The following is a 20,580-nucleotide window of genomic DNA, read 5'->3' as shown; positions in this document are numbered from 1 at the left end:
TCGCTCCCAGCTCTGTCGCAAAGAGCAGTAGCTGAAAGTAGGTATTTGTAGCTAATCTTCTGTCAGAAATCCCAAACCAGATGACATTCTTTTGCTACACCTAAAAGATTGCTGGACTGTTGCCATACTCTAGTGCTTCTGATATTTCTCTTTTGCATCTTGTCTCCGAGCAGATACTCTCAGCAGCTTTGTTTTCTTGTGCTTCATTTTCCTTTCACGCTTCTACTGACTCTCTTTCCCCACATCCCTTATTACTATAGTACCCCATAATTTATCCAGACCCATGTAATTGCATGACAAGGCCTCAGGTTGCCATGCTAATGAATGCTCCTGAAGTGCAAAATACCATTTGATTTTACTACTGCTTAGCATCTGTAGGTCTTCTGCACAGAATGAAGAAATGGATGGTAGCCAGCAGCTCTAGACCACCTCATGACATTTTGCATGTCACACTTAGGGCTGAAACAAAGAACTCCAGAGCTATACACAAGGGCTACTGCAATTTGCACTAAGGTTCCCAAACCAGAATGATGAGATTTTCATCCAAAAAAAGGGTGGGACAGAGTAGGGCCTCATTAACTATAGTGTGCTCAACTATAAAGCTAAGCAAGCAATTCCATCCCGTTAATTCACCAGCTAAGGTCACTCAGGAATCTCATCAGGGATCATTATCCCAAACAGGAAAAATGTAAATGCTGTTACAAAACAATACACAGGCACAATTTCACAGATGTGAACAGGCTGGATTAAGAAGTTACTGACCCTAGAAATTCATTACCGCTTTACAGCTGGCAAATCATAGTTGAGCTAGCTGTTATTTAGCATCTATGCTTCATTCTTGAATTGATTCAAGTCACCTCACTGATGTACATTAAAAGAGAAACAGAAGCATTCACACTATATGCTACAGTGTGTTGTATACAATGGCCATAAACCATGGGTCATACAGCTGTAGGCACATATTAAACTGCTCCAGCAGAACATGCAAACATACACTTTCTCTGCTAGAATGATACACTAGGCTGATGTCACCTGGATCCCTCCTGCCTTTGTGTTCACTTTCCATCTGCATGTGTCTGTGACTCATCTTGCATGTATTTGGGAGAAACGACTTTCAGAGTGCTGCTCACTGCCTACTTGCACATATATTCACATTTCAGCTCTGGAAAAAGCTTATGTGTGCTGTACGCTCACAAAAGACAAACAAGAATGACAAATTGTGCATGCTACATTGAGGCAATTTGTTGTAATTTGTCTAAACCCAAGGATTACAGGAAGATGTGCTCTCCTTGACACAGCCATAGAAAATGGGGAGATACTTTGCTTGGTATTGTTCAGCGCCTCCTGATGATGACCAAGGCTCCACTGCAACAGTGGGATTGCATGCAATGTGAGCATTTGGTGTTACATAAACTACTCTGAGCGACAGTTCTGCAATGGCTTATACCTCTAGCTCATGCCTAGACAGCAATGAATCCTTAAAAAAGTAAATCCTTACCATTAAATAAATAAATAAATAAATGACACAACTAGCATTACAGACATTTAAACCTTTTTTCATTACCCCTTCTCAAATTTGTCCAGATTACAGAAGCCTCTTCAAATACAGAATTTGAAGTATGCAGTCAGCTGACAGGACCAGCCATTGAGCAAGAGGCCTCTTAATATTCTTTTAAATAATTCCTTTTAAATAATGCACATAATTATCTACAGCTTCATGTTTCATGTTACACTATGAACTGTATCACCTATTTTTGCTGCTCCAATCATATTTTCTGTTGTAAGCTTATCTCCCTTTCAGTACCACACCTATTTAATCTGAATTCTTTTGCTTTAAAATAATAATAATGTACAAGTATCTTTGCTTCTTCAAATACCAGAGTATTTTACTAAAAGTTATTATAAAAGAACAGATGTTCAAGCCAAATTTTGCCCACAGATAAACAAGGTGACATTTTAAAAACAGAAATTATAAAATGTGAAAGAGGAACTATTGAATTTGGCTACAGAGACAGATTTTTAAATACCTTTTCAATGTTTTTTGTAACTTCAGTTCTTAATTTGCAAGACATTACCTCTGTCTGCCTGTAAATTTCGATGTGAACCTGGTCTTTACAAAAAGCAGGCATTGAGTAACAATTTCTTCTGAGTTTTGCTTTAACTGTAAACCAAAGAGAACTTCTTATCCCACATACTCTATGCTCCTGGAGCAGATTATTAGAAACTCAGATCTCTTAGGATTAAAAAAATAAAGGGACTAGGGAAGAGAGAAAGAAGTTTGCAGCTATTTCCTGAGACAGGAAGCTCGAGTGTATACAGCATGATAAAGGGGGGGGTGGGGGGTTGGGGGGGGGAACCCTCAAATGTCTCAGCCTAGTAGCTTGGCTACTTCTGAATACCTACCAGGATACAGCAAGTTCCTCTTCCCAAAAAGAGCATCATGAGTCATGTAGTATAGCACATGCACATGGGTTTGGCTTTGTTTTTTTAAGTTTCTATACAAAAAGTTTTACAGTATTAAAGAGAAGTAAATAGTGTCAAGATAGGGCAAGGTAACTTAAGAAAGCTCAAACTAGGAGGGATTTTCCCATATAGCCATGTGTGATGGTACCCGAAAAAAAGTCAATTTCTTGAGAAAGAAGGATTTAGGGTTTTTTTCCATTCTTTGGATTTTTATTCTTTCCATTTATATGAGGAGCTACCATTCCTTAAAGGAGGTGATGCACTGCAATTGCACAAATAGCTTCTACTCCATCTCCTTCAAACACAGTCTGTAAAAAACAAACAAACAAAAGAAACAGGGAAAAAAAACTCCACAACCAAAACCAAATAAAAAAACCCCAACTTCCTCCCCCTACCAGCTTAAGAAGTTTATAGTAAAGGATATAATTTTGATCCCAAAAAGGCATTTTCGTAGTTGCCAATAGAGTAGATGCATATGAACTCTGGCAGACATCCTCTTGTGAATATCAACTACCATTAGAATATAGAAGCATTTATCAAGAACTTTCAGGATTTAAAATAAAATAAAAACCTATATTTCAACAAAGTGCAGTACAATCACATTTTAATAATAAAGTCAACATTATGATGGAGGACACCTTCATGAGACTGCAAGATCTTGAATACTTATTGAAGAGATAAAGAACAGTAATGGTGAAATAAGTCAACTCTTTCCCTTTAGAGGGGCGATTCTACCTCTAATCTATGTTTAAAATGCAACTAAAACATCAGTTCTCAAAAAAGTCAGTCTTGATCAACAGAGAACTTCCCCAATGAAATCTAATTTGCTACTGTGAGAAGACAGAAAGATGCCTACATCTTCTGTTACACCATGGCATCTATGTATGGATTTGCTCATGTTCGTAACTGTACATAAGAGCAGGGAAGCTCAGGCTACAACAACACAGATCCAGCCTGCCCAAACAATTGTCTGGATTACTTGCCCTTTTGTTTTTTCCTGCTGCTCCATCTTCTGGAGGCTTCACGGTCCCACATGGGTGGAAGGACACCTCATACACGACAAAGTGCCAGCTCCTTCCCTCCCCATTGAGCCCATAGCGCACATCTGCTCAGGTCAAGTGCACGGCAGCATGCATGACCAGTGGGTCACAAAGTAAGGGCTGCCTCAGCATCCATCCCATCTTACAGCAAGGCACGATCACATCCCATGATCAAGATGTTGGTGTCCCCCACTCAATCACTAGGTATTCACCCATAGCTAAATGCCTACGTTTTGTTACTGTGATGGAAACATTACGGGTCCTGAAAGGAAAACTCCATTATGAGCCTTGGAAAAGACAAAAGATCAGGCACAACTGAGTTACAGAGTGTGAACATGGTGGTAAATAGTTTGATAGTTGCTAGGGGAAAGGGCAGAGAGAGGACAGTAGGCTTGGAATAAAGTAGGAGGAAGAGTTTTAAGAGACACTTCTGAACTAGGTGTGACTCACAGTGCATTTCACTAAAAGGAAAACACAGCTTTAAAAGAGAAAATCCCTCACTATCTTTTACAGAACTTGGCTATTTGAATGTAACTGTAGTAATTAACACTGTTACCTGGTGACTATCCAAATAGAGAATTTGACCAATGCAGAAAATATCCATGTGAGCAATGTGGGCAACTAAAAACAAGTAACTGACAGGCAATATATACTGACAGGCTGATATACTCAAGTATGATTAGTATTTGTTACAACATGAAAAGAGAAAGGAAGGTGAAACAGCAGCATTAATATACAAATAATCACTGTCAAGCTCTGATGTCACTTGTGATGTCAAGATGTGGATTCCCATTCGTATATACACTCAAATGTTCTGAGCTTTGTCCTGGGAAGAAATCCTCCAGAGTTCAGACAGGAAATTACTTCATCAAATGCCCTTACTTATCATGATTCCAACAGTCTTACATTCACTGTGAAGCTAGGTAGGATACATAGAGTCCTGCCTTTTCTCAAAAACAAACCTCAGAAGGAATATATTGTAAACAAAATTAAATAGAAACTTACTAGTCAGAGGCATGTGTATTGCTCTATCTTGCCAACACAGGCAGATAAGCGCTAGAAAAATAGCCACTTGTGAGAAATGAGCAACAAACTTGTTTCCAAAAATAACATTACTTCAAAAGCTTAAGCAAAACTTCTCTTTCAGCTGCTTGTCTGGATTAAAGTCACCCTGAACTGACACTGTTAAAACACAATTAACATGATCTTTACAAAAATTAGGTTTTCTTAAACTATGTCTGCATGTATATATATATGTATTTAGTGTATTATACAAAATACGCCTGCAAATGTTTAAAGGGGTAATATTTTTCTGGTCATTCCTTACTACCCTTTGGACTTCTAGATGCTGATAGCATCTACTGCTCCTTCATGTTTCAATTACTATTAAAGGTACAGTTAGCATTTGAATTACTGCCATGGATCAGGTCATTATAAGTGGGTTGTCCAAATGCTTACCGACAATGGAAGTATTAGTACCGACAAGTCCCTGCTGCAAGGAACAGAATTTTAAAGCCTTTTTCACATCTGGATGGACACATGCCATCTCTGCAAAACACTCTAATCTCTGAACTTGCCTGCTTCGTGACTTCTGAGTCACACTAGCCTAGCATTATACTTGAGCTAAATTTCCTGTCTAAACATGACCAATTCTGTCAGACAGAGATATCGGCAGAGACAGCAGAGCAGAGTCTGGTCTGTCTGTAAACACCCCACCAGAATAAGAACAAGAAAAGCAGCAGCAGCTGGACACAGCTGGGTAGATGGAAGAGCAGAGGAAGTGAGGCTGTGCTGTCCAGCACAACAGGCAAAGCTCAGGGAGAAAATAAAGCATTTTACTTATCCCATCCCCAGCCAATACCATCTACCATTGCTTCCGTGTTCTGTTCAGAGCTGGATAATTACTAGCATTTTACTTAGATTTTCCATGCTAGCACAAAATCAACACCAAAAGGTTTCTGAGTACCCAGAAAGCGGCAATCCACAGTGGCTTCCATCCCCAGTTAGCTTTGATGAAGCAACCCCATCTAATGAAAAGCTATGATGGTCTCAAGTTACAACACAGTGGTGTTTTGTGAGAAGTGTTCTCTCTTTTACAATATCAGATAGCTACTGCATATCATAACCAACCTTTCATAGCACTGAAAGCATGAACACAGATAATATATACTCTCACATAACCAATCTAGAACATTCCTAAACGTGTCTCTGTGGAGAAAAAAGGAAAAAAGAATGAAAAAAAAAAAAAAAAAAAAGGAAAAATCAGTAGGAAAAAAGCATCTTCAGAAGAAAAGCTGTAACAAGATTTTCAGTGGCATCAGTAAAGACCAGCAAAGAGGGAAATGGTAGGAAGTATGGCAGCATACTTCCAGCCACATGTCAGAGCTAGAAGGTAGACACACTGATGCTTTCTGAGTTATCCACCTGTCCCACCATCTGTCTTTAAGATGTCTTTAAGAGTCTCACCTAAAGGGCCAGGAAAACAAATAAGCAAAGAAGCTGTGCATATAGGAAAAATAAATCATCAGAACAATCAATAATTCCAATAATCAATTATCAGAAATATGAACTTTAAATTACTCAGCTGCATGTTCACATGTGTACACTTTGTAAAGCTAAATTGGGGAGGGGGGTGAGGAGAGAGATTTTACCTTAATAGAAAATGTCATGCAAAAATTTACTTTAGTAGTCAGCTTTTTGGACTGATTAAACTACATGTAAGTCAGTTAGATAAACGCATGGCTCTGAAAAGATGTGCTCTTACAACAGTTCAATAAGCATGCTTTGTAAACATCTATGTGGACTTAGCATATAGGCAAATTCACAAACAGACTGGTTAATTCCCCTCTTCCTGATTATCATTAAGCAGAAGAGGAAAGAGAAGAGATTCCTTTTAGAATAGTCTAGACAGTTCAAAAATAGCTTCTGTGCCCTTGCCAGGTACAAGGGAAACTGAAAAAGTAGGAACTGTAGTTTTCTAAAAGCAGGATGTTGTTTTGACTGTATTTTTCATCCACCCTTAACCTTCTGGATTTCAGCAAGGCGATTCATACCTATGTAGGTCCACATGACCCCAAGCCTTAACTGAGGAGTACCACTGACAGGTTTCCAGGTAGCCTTTATACGGTGCAAAATCCTGAACATTAGAAGAATTTGTGATGCAAAGTGGCAAGAGGTTTTGGAAGCTGATACATCTTCAGGGCTTTAGCTTGTCCCTTCCCCTCTGTTTGTTCCAATGAAAAAACTCTTTTGCTTGTTTGCTTGATCATGACTCATGCTCAACCTGGGGAAGGAGTTAAAAGGAGCAACAGAAATAACGTTCCTCTTCCCTACGTTCATTTTTCAAAGAAAGTGGCAAAGAAGAGTTGTTTATTCTTTCAAGTCAATGTGCTTGTTCTGTGCACTCAGGATGACATTTCCTCAGTGGAGACGTGTGGGGTTAGATATCAATTTATGTTAAGTAATTTTAAAATAGAAATACATACAATGGTGGTTTTAGACATACAAGGTAACGCTTTCACACAGTCTGGTTTTGCCACTTTTTCCACCCCCAGTGCATGGGAGATACATTATCTCATGTTTTAACGGATGTGGTCATTTTCTCTCTGTGGCCAAGCTTACAGGTTCTTGCAGGGTCTGTTCCCACGTTTGGGGACTCTACATTTCCCTTGAGATCCTGGATCTGTAAGGAATCTGTAAAACCTCACTCTGTCAGCTACCCTTCACAAGTCTTAAGTGACTGAAACTAGAGGGAGTACAAGGAGAGCAAAGGTCACTGTAGGAAAATTTATCATGCAGTGATCTGGAACGTTAAAGACTTTAGTTCTTTAAGCAGAGTGCTAATGCTGCACACACACATTGCATCATATAATAATACTGTGTGTAAAATTAAACATTCTGGTATCACACTGATAAAGAGAAAAAAGGGTTTTGACCCAGTAATCTTCCCCATGATCCTGACAAGCTGCCCATTCAGCCAAGTATGTAATCTAAGCACCCCCAATATCAATAGTTTGTTGCTAGTTACCAGAGAAATTGCATTTTAGCACCTGGTACATAGCTCTGTCACAGACCATCTTTTCTGTTTCAGGTATCAAAATTCCACAATAAGTATTACTGCTCAAAGATAATAAATTGTGATTTGCAGCCACGTTCAACTCAAATCATCTCCCTGCTAGGTGTCAGACTGCAGCAAGTCAGATGTCATGACACCTCTCAGACAGACCTGAGGTTTGCAGCAAGATGAAGCAGCCCCCTCCCACAATACAGTACTCAGAATGGCACTTCAAAGGCTAAGAGAAGCTTCTGATAATTTGGAGTTTGGACTTGGAGTCAGAAGTGTCTGGCAATTCAGCATCAAAACAAAAAAGCAGATGAGGTATTGAAGTGCTTCTGTTGCTGTAACAGGAATGGCACAGAAGATAAGTACTGATCATATGCATTGTTCCATGCATTTCTAGGTTTTTGTGTCAGTACTTCACCTAAGGTTTGTATTTTTTTAGTCAGATCTGAGATTTTCTGAAGCATTGCTTACTTCTAAAATGCATGAATTGGCTTCCCTGGAAATAGCACTCAGCTGGAAAACAACAAGAGTCAGAAAAGTAAAAACTGCACCAGGGATTAAAAGAAATCCTTTGTGTTTGTATTTTGAATTTATGAAGCACTTTGTTATCGTCAAGATCAGCATACCATAAGAAAATCTTGGTGGACAGACTGAAAAGAAGCCAATTTTGACAGCCTGGTTTTCCTTTTATTCTTTCATTCTGCTGTCTTCCCTGCTTCTTGGTCAATTCCTTCCCATCATCTGTACTTTTAATCCATACTCCACTGTTAACATCACTTTACAGAATCACAAGCACTCTGGCCACCCTGACACTGCATATTCCTTTATACAGGAACTAGTTCACTTTTACATAAAGCCCACCTGGAGCGGTGGAAGATATATATTATCCAAAAACTATGCTAAAAGCCAGCCATCATTCCTCGAGAAGGATGTGCATACAGCATGAGCATATTTTTGCAACTTTTTTAAAACACAGTCCCAACACCATCTTACATTTTCATAAGGAATAAAATCTCCTTTTTCAACCAGAAAAAACCAAGCTTTTTTCAACAAGAGCTTTAAATCTATTGTTGCCTTCAAGTAAGGTTTTCTACAGCCAAGGGCATAACATTTCTTCACATTGTTATGGATGCTCTAATTATGAGTGTAGCAACCGCCCTAAAAATACAATAAGGACTCCCATATTATTGTATACAAATTAGGTCCTTCTTTTCCCTCCACTTGTTTGGTGACTATTCCAATTAAGGCCTAACACAATTTACAGTTAAGGTCCACCTGGGGCTACAATTACAATAGAAGATTTGCAGGTAAGTGAAGGCATCACAATTCCAAGCAGTCAATGTTTTGCCATTTTGCAGTGAACTCTGAACTGCAGTGAAGTTCCTGTGGTTTTAAGCACAATTCATGATTTTATGATAGAAATCTTAATTTCACATTTTATTTTGCCTCTTAAAGCAGAGCTTGGACCCTCAGGGTTTAACAGAGAACCTTGGAAATACATGAATGTAGAAGAAAAAAGAAGAAAACAAAGAACAGAAGAACCAACAAGTAGACATTTTTTACATCTACCTCCGTATTTCTCAATCCATCTAATGATTTCTTGGCTCTCCAGATTGGACAGTCCGGCTGCAGAGGAAGGAATTTTGCCAAAATTTAAAACAAAGAGGTATGGTAAGCTATGAGAAGGATATAGATACACGCATAGCTTCTTATCTGTCAAAGTGTGGATTGTGCTACACTTGATCTCTTGACTTAAAAAGCAGCTGGAAGTAAGACTTTTACTAAGGATTGTCAGTTGTGTAATTTATTCGCTGTTGGATTGGACATTTGTGAATCGTATGGATATTCTCTGAAGCATTGAGGGAGGAAGCAACTGAAGGACATCTGTTATTACAGTGTTTGAATGGTAGAGTTCTAGTGTACTACATCTGAAAATAGAGATTGGATACATTGGATGAATTTTGCCATAAAAATTAAACTACATAAAGGCCTAAGAAAGCATAGATTATGTATCTTGTAGCACAGAAGTAGAAATACACATCACTACAGTACTGATCTTGCGGGGGGAGGAGGGAGGGAAGGGGAGTAAGGGAAGAAAAAAAACCAACAAAACACAACCACCACAAGAAATTACATATTTTGCTATCAAACTGTGGTTCTGCAAACATTTATGTCCAAATATATTCTTATTCATGCCAAAATAAATAAGGCATATCCATTCAGGAAAAGAAGTTACAAGTTCCTGCAATACTGGAATCTATAGTCTACTCCACAAACCTTAGATTACTTTTACTAAGGTGAAAATAAAGTATAGTGCATTACAGACCATTACAAAAAGAAACAAAGAACAAAGGTGAAAAAAAGACTTAAATCCTGTCTCTCTGGTTTTGTACCTGCTAAGCGCTGCTACCTGCAGGACCTTACAATGTTTCACTGTTTCATGAAGGGAAACTGCAGTCTGGCATAGCTGCATAATGAAGAAAATAAATCCTTAACTCTTGCTGTCAAAAATCTAACCAGCCTAACAACACATATACACATATGAAATAAATAACTGTTTAACATTCTTTGAATGAGCTACCATTTCAGGGCTGAGCACTGTGGTCCACAGTCCACTCCAAATTTAGCTTAGTGTATAGATTCAACAGTAGAACATTATGATCTGTTCCACCATTTTGAGATCCATTCCACTTACATAAAAGTGGTCCTCAACTTCTCTGAAGTCATGGTCAAGTAACTCTTTCCAGAAAGCACCTAAAAATGAAGTCATTGTCGATAACAAGTTGTATTAAATATAGATGTAATGTGAAGAATATCACTACATAACAAATTATAACAGTGCAATAACATGCACTTTAAAGGGATGGTGTGCCATGTTCTTCCAGTCTACCCCCTATTCTGCAAGATTCTATAGCTTCCTCTCAGAAATGTAAAAAAAAAAAAAAAAAAAAAACAAAAAACCCCAAAACAAACAAACAAACAAACAAACAAAAAAAAAAAATCACACCAGCCTGACAAAAATTAAAAAATCTCTGGTTATTTGCAAAGTAGATTCACCAAGGAGTTATTTTGGATTGACACGAGAACCACATTTCCTTCTGACATTCTACAGTCTACCGTATTTAATCACAATCAATATTTATATTGGATAACTTTGATAAGTATCAGATAGCATGTCACAGCTCTGACATTAAACTCAGTGTAGGCTGTTTCCATTTCTTCTGTGGATAGTAATTCAGTCATAAAATGCAATATTAAATAAGATTTTAAGACAGCAGATGGCATCACTTACGTTATTTTTAACTGTTGTACATTGACCATTTACTATGCAGCATAATCCATTTTTGCAGATTAGTAAACGGAACTCTATGGACAGTGTAGAAAATGGATATTTCATAAAATACAGAATAAGATATTACCATTTAACCTAGCTGGTTGCCTTGATCTGTATTTTCATATAGGCATCTTAAAATAGTCCAGTTTCCAACAGCTATGGCTGCCCTTCTTTGATTCACCAGAATCTGAGCCCCTAAGTGAGGGGCATCAGAATTCTGAGCCCCTAAGTGAGCCTCCACAAGCCACCAGCTAAAGGCATTCATTCCTTCACTAGATCAGCTAGAGCACTGGTTGACCTTCAGAAATCTGGAAGATGTGTGAATTCACAGGCTTTTCTTCACCTGTTCCCACTGGGATCACTCTTGGAGCTACATCATGCCATCCAGCACAGAACCATGAAGTATTTTCAACCACTATTAGAGAAGCTGCCCATTCAACAGAGTTTATAAAAATGGTGAATGCTAGAGAGGCTGTTTGTGCCCATTGAGCATCACACAGGAAGCAACAGCCAGAATGAAAACAAACCTGGCTCTAAGCTTTGTGAGCGGCTGCAAAACAAGATCTGCAATTCCATCTTTCTTTCATAACTACTTTCTCAACATTCCTCATACAATATACAGGATAATGTGAAAAAAGGTAGGAGGATAAATTTCCTTTGTGTATTCAGATGATCTACAGATTTTAAAAGGTAAACCATAAAAAAAAAAAAGGTGTCTGTGCACACGCTCAAAATGCTGTACAGATAATGGGAATTCAGAGAAGGCAATGTACTGAGTCATTTTTCTGAACCATTTTCAGAAGAATATCAAAAACATTATGTTCTACTCAGGGTATTTAGAAGTGGCTGTCACAGCAGTTCATAGGTGTTACAGTAAGAGTTCTTGACCAGAAAGGTGTATTTTTCAATGTCCCATTCAGTTAGAACGGATGCAAGAATGCAGTGTGGGAATCTAGAGTTTAAGATGCTGTCAGGGAGCAGGTGGGTGGTTTCCCTTTAGCAGGCTGCATGCCAAGGTTTGTAAATTCAGATGTGGCAGTACATGGTGCAAACCTGGTCCAATGTCAGCCCTGTGTTGGCTGACTCCTTGTAAGGACCATTCCTAACTGACCCCTCCTGATCCGCATCCTATTCCAGACAGTGCAACAGAGGGAAATGGGAAGGTCACCTCAAACCTTGCGTGACAGAGGTGCGTGGGAAATGGGGGAAAAGTCATATGGAGAAGGTAAGAAGTAAGCCAAAGCACAGAAGAAACACTCTCCTCCTCACCCACACAAACACAGCTCTGCTTTTCTTTACCCATTCCTAACTTTTTTTCTGGTCTTGCCTTTTTAAAAATCTATTCCAAGAGCCAAGCTGAACGTACTGTCTGAACGCAGAGATGGCAGCCTTACAGAGTATTTAGCAGTTCTTTGCAGGTTTGCTAACAGTTTATCCTCGCTTGATGAGTAAGTGCAAACACCCACCAGTATGATTGCTTAGTATTTAGTGTTCACTTAATAGCAGCCAGGACCTCAACCTGAGCATCATCCATCTGTGGCAGGAAATTTTCAATGAAAAATTGATTATGAAGACCAACAGGGAAAAGCAATTTGTGAAGAAGCTATAGATTTCTTCATAAAAGAAAAAAATTACTACAGATAATACTGAAAACACACATTAGAACTAATGAAGAGGTTATAAAATCTTTTCATCTTATATCTTTGTAAAGACCTGTTTACTCCCTTGGTGTTCAGATCAGCACATTAGCCATACACTACCAAAGCATTCATCCTCTCTCTGCTCTCAGCCTACAGCAGAAACAAGCTTTTTCAGGCACTCAGAGCATGTCATTATACTTCTGAAAAGCAAACAGTGCTCCAAGAGCTGTGAGGAACAGAGGAGGGAAGGAGTCAATCTCTGACACAATAAATTACAGAACCATCCTCAAGTCTTTTCTTTTTATGGAAGTCACCTTCTCAAGTGTTGGCACCATGTGCTTTAGACAACATTTCCCCTCCCCCCCCCCCTTCCCGGGTGTTGTTTTTTTTCTTTCCCCAACCTGCTAGCAACACAAACTGAATGCCATTTTTATCTCTGTAATAGGAAGAATTCACATATAAATCCAACAACAACGTGAATGAAAACCAGCAGCACCATTACTAATGTCATGGTAATTGGCATTTATACTCACTGTAGCCATATATGCTTTCTGCTGAGTCAGTTTTGAAGTACATACTGATCCAAAAGGTATTAGAAGATACAAGACTAAATTCCTAGAGGTCACCCCAAACAGTCAGTAATGTTATCTATAGTGAGTATCACTACCTTAATGGCAAGAATTATATGACAGCTGCCTCAAGTAGCAGAGGTTAGCCTCAAGTGATCTTGCCCTGTCCTATCTTACAGCTGCACCTTAACCAAATAAACAAGATGAACATAGAAGCTAGAAACCACAAGGTTTCTCAGGTCTGTACTCAGTGCCAGAAGTGATGTGGGACAGACTGCAATTTTTAAGTGAAGCATATAAATTTGAATATCAGGCCATATCTTAACATTACTTAGAAGATTAAAATTATACATAGAGGTCTAGCAGGGCTTTCTAGAACAGAAGCAAATCAGTTGCCTAAGCCTTGTTCCAATCAGTAGTTATTAACTCAGCAGTCTGCTTAAACACTGTAAGATGCTGTTGAGGACTTCTCATACAGTTACGTGCCTAGGCATTCCCAAGTATTAGGCCTCTAGGTACATGTGACCTGGTGTCTTTTAAAATTCCCCAATACTGAAGCCATTCTGCCCTATTTGATGAATCCCATAATCAAACTATATATTATATTCTTTATGCAGACACACACACATGAACAGAGAACAAATATTTTCTAAAATTACAGTGAAGTTTCATAGACATGCCTACATTATTTCACATGCAGCCACAACAAGCTTTTGAGCTAGCCTATGTACGTAAAACATTTTTTCCCCACCTTAATTCTGGCAGGGATAAACAGGTCTCCAGAGCTCCACTAGTTTCTACGATGAGCCCCTGCAGGATTCACCTCATTATTTGCCTTCCTGCACCTTCAGAAATATTTCTTTCCCAAAGTATTCTTCCCCATTTCTTCTGGACTAGTTTTGCCAGCTAAATTCTGTATTTAAGTAAATAGTGCGAATGGATGGGTTCTCAAGCAGGTAACAACCTACTTACACTTATATCCCACTCAGCTGTCATAGTTGTTTTGCAGTGACCTGCGCAGCAAATGCCAACAGGCTGGCTATCTCCTCACGTCCTTTAATAGGGTGCAACTCTGAAAACATGAAAAATTACCTCCTCCTTCCTGTCTTTTGCAGTGCTTTTAAACTGGTGGTGGGAGGAGCAGAAAGTCTCCCTATCTTGTCGTGTGAGAAAGCTAAAATTCTCATCAGAAGTGACTCACCAACATTAATCATATATACACCAGATTGAAAGGCACTCAGAACACGAAGCTTGAATCCCATCTTCAGTTAGGCAAATGAGAAGCAAATTGCTCAGCACTATCATATTAACTACCATATCTGTACAATTTTGCACAATGGAACTGATGAATAGAAATTTATTGTTTCTAGCACTGAACTCTTATAGAGAAGTGCTGGTGAATGTTCTGGAAGAACAAACAGCTGAGTAATGAGCATTTCCTTTATTCTGAAATGAGTAAGTATTGGTGTAAAGATTTTTGTATACAAGACATTCACTTCATTTACCACCTGGTTTATCCATTAGAATAAACATCCTTATTGCTTAACCAAGCAGATGCACATCAGAATTTTCAGTAACCAAATTACACTGCAGTTTGAAACATTGTGTCTTCTGTTTGCTTCTCACTGGGAGTATTGTGAGTTTTTATTCCATAATACTAAATCCAAGCACAAAAATCCAAAGAGCGCTGTTTAGATTCCAGACTACAGCTAAATGTTGTCAGCAAGGGGGGTTGACTAAAGAGAAAAAAAAACAAATACAAAAAAAATCCTCCTATCTCTGATATGTAGCTTGAGAATGAGAGGTTTTCTTATTAAAAAAAAAAGTCACATTTGTAAATATATACATCCTACTGAATCTACAAAGTAGGGAATTTTACCATTCATACTATGTATGCAACAGTGCTCTATGTTCTTTGTAAAGTGGAGTCAGGCTTTTCGTCTTTCTAATGTTTGTAGCTTTATGTAAGACTAACTATCCAGCTCCCACAGGACTACACTCAGAATTACATATGAAGAATATACTATTAACCATAAAACCAACAGTATAATTATAAGAGTGAACTGCACTCACCCTATTTTTTAGAGAACTATTTTAATGCCCAGGAACTAGAATACGCTCTGTCACAGTCCTGTAAATTCAGGATAAATCAAATGTTGCTCTGACATTACCTTGGCATAAAAGAAATCAAGGCTTCGTTGCAATAAAGTGCTTGAGCTATTGCCAAGTTAGCAATTTGTATTGGCGTTTAATTATAGTGTGTTTCCTGAAGCTAAGGCACAGCTTTAGCAAGAGCAAGGCTACTCTGAGCAAGAGATTTACTCTGTTCAAATCCACACTCATCTGACAAACAATTTTAATAAGTAGCAACATGTGACACACAAAACTGGCAGGATGTAAATTTAGCTCCTCAGTGAATGTTAAAGACTATCCGACCTGGAAATTGAAAGTATTATTATTTACAGTGATAGCTAAGTACATCTTACTTAAGTTTTGCAAATGTAAGAGCACACACACCAGTTAAATTTCCTTCTGGACAGATGTATGAACATAAGAGTCCTGGTCAAACATTGGGATTTGCTATGCTTCAAGCATTTCTACACCTCTAGAGAATACATTTGTATGACTTCAAAGCATCAGTCTGTTCTAGGTCCTCACATAACAAAAGAGCTTGCTGCTTTGGATAGATCATCTGTGCTACTTCTGGTGTTCCCTGTCCCAAATCTTAACAGTGAGTAAGCCACCAGGAATTGGTCATCCAAAAGCTGAGGTACCACAAACCACTATTCACTTGTGATACACTTGGGTCTCCCTGTACACCATTCAAGAAAACAAAAATTCAGAATGCAGAATCCCAAACTGACCATGATACTGCATTTAAAGGGTCCCTAGTAATGTCAGTAAATTAAATTAGCTAGTGAGAAAAGTGGAAACTACCCAGCAGGGTGGAGCTGCTACAGCATCCTAGTGTAGACTCCATACCTTCTCTCCCTGTTGTACATGCACAGGAAGACAACCTTGCCCTAAAGGAAACTCACATCAATGTTTCAACAAATGTCAGCAGGAGCAGGACCACTCTCATTTCTTCGGCTTTCACCCCTTGTTTATTGAAGTTTTTCTACTAATGCCTTAACTGGCAAAAAGGATTGACAGAAGGAAAGTCTTTCCACATGGGACTCAGGTCCACAACTTTTCTTATGTGGTTTCTGAAGGTATTTATTTTGTAGATTCAATCAGTACTTAGTAAAGTGAGAAAGACAGAAACATTTTGATTTTTGGTGACTGGGCTTTTCACAGTATTTTTAGCAGTCTTCTGACATATTCAAAAAGCAGCACTCCATAGGAGGGGTTAGAGACATCATAAGTTGCAGAAGACACTGAAGAGTAAGTCCAGTTCCTCTGGGTAGAAAGGATGTGGACTATTTATGTAGTAAGTAACAAGTAAGACAGGTGATGGAAGTTGTCCCAATTGCTACTGATGCTCTCAATGCCATGTTTCTGTACTTCAGTGTATAAAAGAGTGCAGGACTTCAAAAAGTCATATTAATAATGTAGAAAAGTTCAGTCTAAGGAATATCAGCTTGATATGCCTTAAGATAACATTAAGAGAAAATCAGAAGAAGGTAAAACTTTGCTTCTTGCTAGATTTTGAGACCATAAAGAATGGCTATGCTTGATTTTATTTAAAAAATTAAAATCACTACTCTCTTCTCTGCTGAGTAGTAGAAACCAAGTGAGAATAATACTTTGCGACTTGTGACTAGTAAGGACAAATCAACTATGATTTGTTTGTAAGCTAAGTTTGCAACAACGTATACAGCATATTGAAACCGTAGAGCTGCAGAGGAGACCAATCTACATTCCTAGTGACATATCTAGCTCCCAGTTGTTCCAATTTACACATGGGAAGACCAAGATGAAAAGTTTGTATTAGCTGCTTAACAGGAACTGTACATAGGTGTTTAAATTTAGGCCAGGGAGGTGCCCAGGCATCTACAGCCCTTCTGACATGACCAATGAAATGCCATTCCAGTCAATCCTCCATACCTCCGCATCACCACACCACCCTAATGTCCACACAGCAGTGACTGAAAAGGTGAAAATTTCAGATAGTGGTCTCCCAGAGGTATATCTGAAAGGCCATATGCTTCCAGGACAGACTGCTGACCACAGCTTTCATCAGAAAATAGGCTGTGCCTATTTAGAAGCTGGAACATGGCTAGAACACTAAGCAGATATGGGAATATCTGCTTAGTGGGAATATCTGCTTGGGGGAAGAGGAGGAGTGGAGGAGAGAAGAAGAAAGAAGGGGGAAAAAAACCCCAAACACCACAAAAACACAAAAAATAACCACCACCACCACCAAATGAACTCCATTATCAATCACTGCAGGTATAAGATAAGAGATCCCTGATCTTAAGCTATTCTCTAACTCAGTACCTTGTAGCTTTTCTGATAAACTGGAGATTGAGCCTTCTGGTAGGCCACACTGGAGAACAGTGAACCTGAGTTTTCTGGGTCTTGTGCAGCCCTGTCTGGCACACTAGCCCGCCTGCATTGTGACACCTGCTTCTTCCTTTCCATTGCATAGTAAGCCTAAACACACACAAGACGGCAGTAGTTTCCCCTTCAGAAAAAGCAAAGTATTTCAAAAGTCTGTTATGACTTTACAGCTAGACTCTTCCCTCCCTATTTTAATTTAGCCCCAAGGAAAAGATCAGAAAGGAACCATATGTAGAGTCAGGAACAGAAATCCACCACCAATCTCAGACATAGCCCACACCCTGCTGCTCACCGCACAAGTATGAATGCATCATTTGAGATCTAGGGCTAAATCCTTTCTCTTCTCCAGATGCTTTACAGCAACTGTTTTGAGACAGGCTGGAACGCAGTATGCAGCATTTCATGCTAAGCTTCAAGTACATTTCTGTAATCTTATGACTCTGATTCCTCTTTTCTGTCTGTTTAGAAACATACTGAGGTAACATACACTATAAATAAAACAAATGTCTTTGAAGAGGCCTCAGATTCTCAGGAAGTCCTTTGCAGTTTGTGGTTCAATCTGTTTCCTCTCAAGTTTAATCTCACATGTTGGCTTGCTCAGATTTGTGTGGTGCTTCAGATATTTTCAATTGGTTTTACTAAGGCTAATTTCCCTCCCATTTAGACTAAATGGCAATTTTCACCCAATGTTATCTGGACTTCTTCAATATATTAATATGGGAAAAATAGAAATGGGATGATCTGAATACGGATAAGCAGAAGTAACAAGGTTATCTAAATAGAGAACTCAAATGAAATCTGATTCTCTTGGAGCCAACAGTAAGATTTTATCTTTTACACATACAATTCATTTCTAGCCTTGTTATGCACACCAAAATACATGCTAGCCTTTGTTTCCACTTAAAGATATAGGAGTCTCAAAAATTATGTCCATAAATAGGAATAATGATCAGTCTTGATGCTGGTATAACAAGAAGGAAACAGAAGGATCATGAAGAATTGTAGAAGCAAGTGCTGAATATCTGAAAGGAACAATTCATGGAAAGCTAACAAGTAACAAATATGAGGCTGAGTAGGAAAGCAACAGTCACAGTATGAGAGGTATGGAGAAAAAGCAGAAAATATAAACGAGGAGACTGCAAAACAAAAGTGTCAAAAACAGAGAAACAAAAATTCAAGGCATTAGAAAATGAGAACTGAAACAAGCAATGAGATGGAGGAAGGCAGAAAAGAGAAAAAGGTCCAAAAGACATGAATAATATTTTTTCTAAAAGCACTATTGGAAAAGAATAATGTCATACTCAAAACTTAGCAGCCTGTCAAGTTTTAATTATCTTTTCAATTACTAATTAGGCCTTCTCATTGATTCAATGAAATTACAGACTTTTAAGAGTTTTAATGTTACTCCCCTTCTCCCCAGATCTACTTATCACAGTGGATAACCAGAATTCCACCAAAGAGCACAATGGGGCACTCATTGCAAAATAATCTCTGACCCTTAATAATACTATAGGAGCCCTGAGTAGAGATAAAGAACATGGCAGAAATTTCAATGACATCAGTGGAGTAGGATTTTACATGTGTTCATTTATTTTTTGGGTAGTCTTGATTGGAGTAATTACTCCTCCAGCCACATGAGCATCAAAAGAGAATGCAACCAACAGGCATTAGCAGGCACACAGCCACATTTTGCACAGCAGTGGTATATGCACACAACCACACCAAGTTACACACATGTTCATTTGAAGCATCTTCTTTTTTTTCCTCCTAGCTCTCCGGCCTGCTTTCCTTTTAGTCAAATAAGAGACAGAAAGACACTGGCTGGCCCAGATCCAGTGCAGTCACCTCTGCATCACCTTCTCTCCCACTCTGCACAACAGCCCTGGGACACAAGGTGGCTAGGAGGAAAGCCAAGCATTTCCCCCACAGCCTTAAAAACAGCAACACTAGTTAGATCAGGACAAAGCTGTTACAGTGAGTGCTGGAAACTAATGCCCGGACCAAAGTTCAAAGGAAGATATCTGGAGCCTTGTCCATGCTCCTTTAGGGATAGTACACAGAATGTGTTATTTACAAGCCACAGAGAAAAAGCCATTTGCACTCCTTTCACTTACAATGCCTTTCAATTACATGCGTTAAATATTAAACATATATAAATTAATATGCATTGGCCATAGGAACATTAACTCATTTTTGTATTATTATTTTTGCTGAAATTACTTCAACAGGCAGTTTACTCATTTCAGGCAGAGTCTTAAGCCTTTATGCTCAAATTCAGTACCAGCATTTCTGCGATATATGTCACAGTGAAACCAACTGTCAGCCATGAGCCTTTGATAAGATTCAATATACAGACAACAGTGCTTGCTCTGAAGCAATCTGGGAGGGCACCCTTTAATTCTTATTTTAATTTTAGGACTTATGACCAATTCTTTCCACAATTCTTAACGCTTAATTAATAAAGATGACAGTGAGGCACAATCTCTTTTAGTCTACCTAGTACTAAATATACATTCCATTTCAGAAAAGATGTTATTATAGATCATGTAGAATTAATATAATGTTGAAAATGGACAAAACTGAATCAAATTCATGCTGCATATCTAGAGAACTCTGATAAGTGAAAACTCCTGTTCACAGCTCTGTGAAAAGAGAAGGTTTTCTGTACATGACAGCAGAGCACAAAATGCACCAGGAGCAAACAGAAAGACAAATCGCTGTACTCTAAAAAAGTCAAGTCTGAAAGAGACATGAGTTGACTTCTGTGCTCGCAGTCACTAAAAGGCAAGGATAGATTTTTACAGAGCAAAAGTAGGTTTGAATCTTTAGTAAAAATGTTCAGAGTACCTGAAGTTTTGCTGGAAACAAGAGAAAATTTCCAAGGCAAGCAAACTTCCATGTTTGCAATGGAGAAAGCAGCAGTGAGAAAATTAATCTTGTGCATTAATCTCAGCATTCCTCACAAGTG

At 38.6% G+C, this 20,580-nt stretch overlaps 1 protein-coding gene and 1 long non-coding RNA gene across 4 annotated transcripts in view; both read right to left on the bottom strand.

Annotated features, from left to right (window-relative positions):
* The window catches only part of ARHGAP6 (Rho GTPase activating protein 6), a 329,447-nt gene that overhangs the window by 108,984 nt on the left and 199,883 nt on the right, over window positions 1-20,580 (bottom strand). The window contains exon 1 of one of the 3 annotated variants that reach the window (XM_065677457.1): window positions 13,933-13,948. The exons of the other annotated variants lie outside the window; for them this stretch is intronic. The gene's annotated coding sequence lies outside the window, so the exon portion shown is untranslated. Of the gene's footprint in view, window positions 1-13,932; window positions 13,949-20,580 lie in introns of those variants that run through there. 3 annotated transcript variants of the gene reach the window in all.
* Window positions 2,652-10,321, bottom strand: LOC136013513 (uncharacterized). Its single transcript, XR_010612270.1, has 2 exons — window positions 10,262-10,321; window positions 2,652-2,771 (listed from the first exon to the last, which is right to left on the bottom strand). It is a non-coding gene; the product is annotated as an uncharacterized LOC136013513 (long non-coding RNA).

The sequence above is a fragment of the Lathamus discolor genome, chromosome 4, assembly GCF_037157495.1.
Source record: "Lathamus discolor isolate bLatDis1 chromosome 4, bLatDis1.hap1, whole genome shotgun sequence".
Classification (NCBI taxonomy): domain Eukaryota; kingdom Metazoa; phylum Chordata; class Aves; order Psittaciformes; family Psittacidae; genus Lathamus; species Lathamus discolor.
Note: the sequence above shows the minus strand (reverse complement) of the source record. Positions and strands in the feature narration are given on the sequence as shown.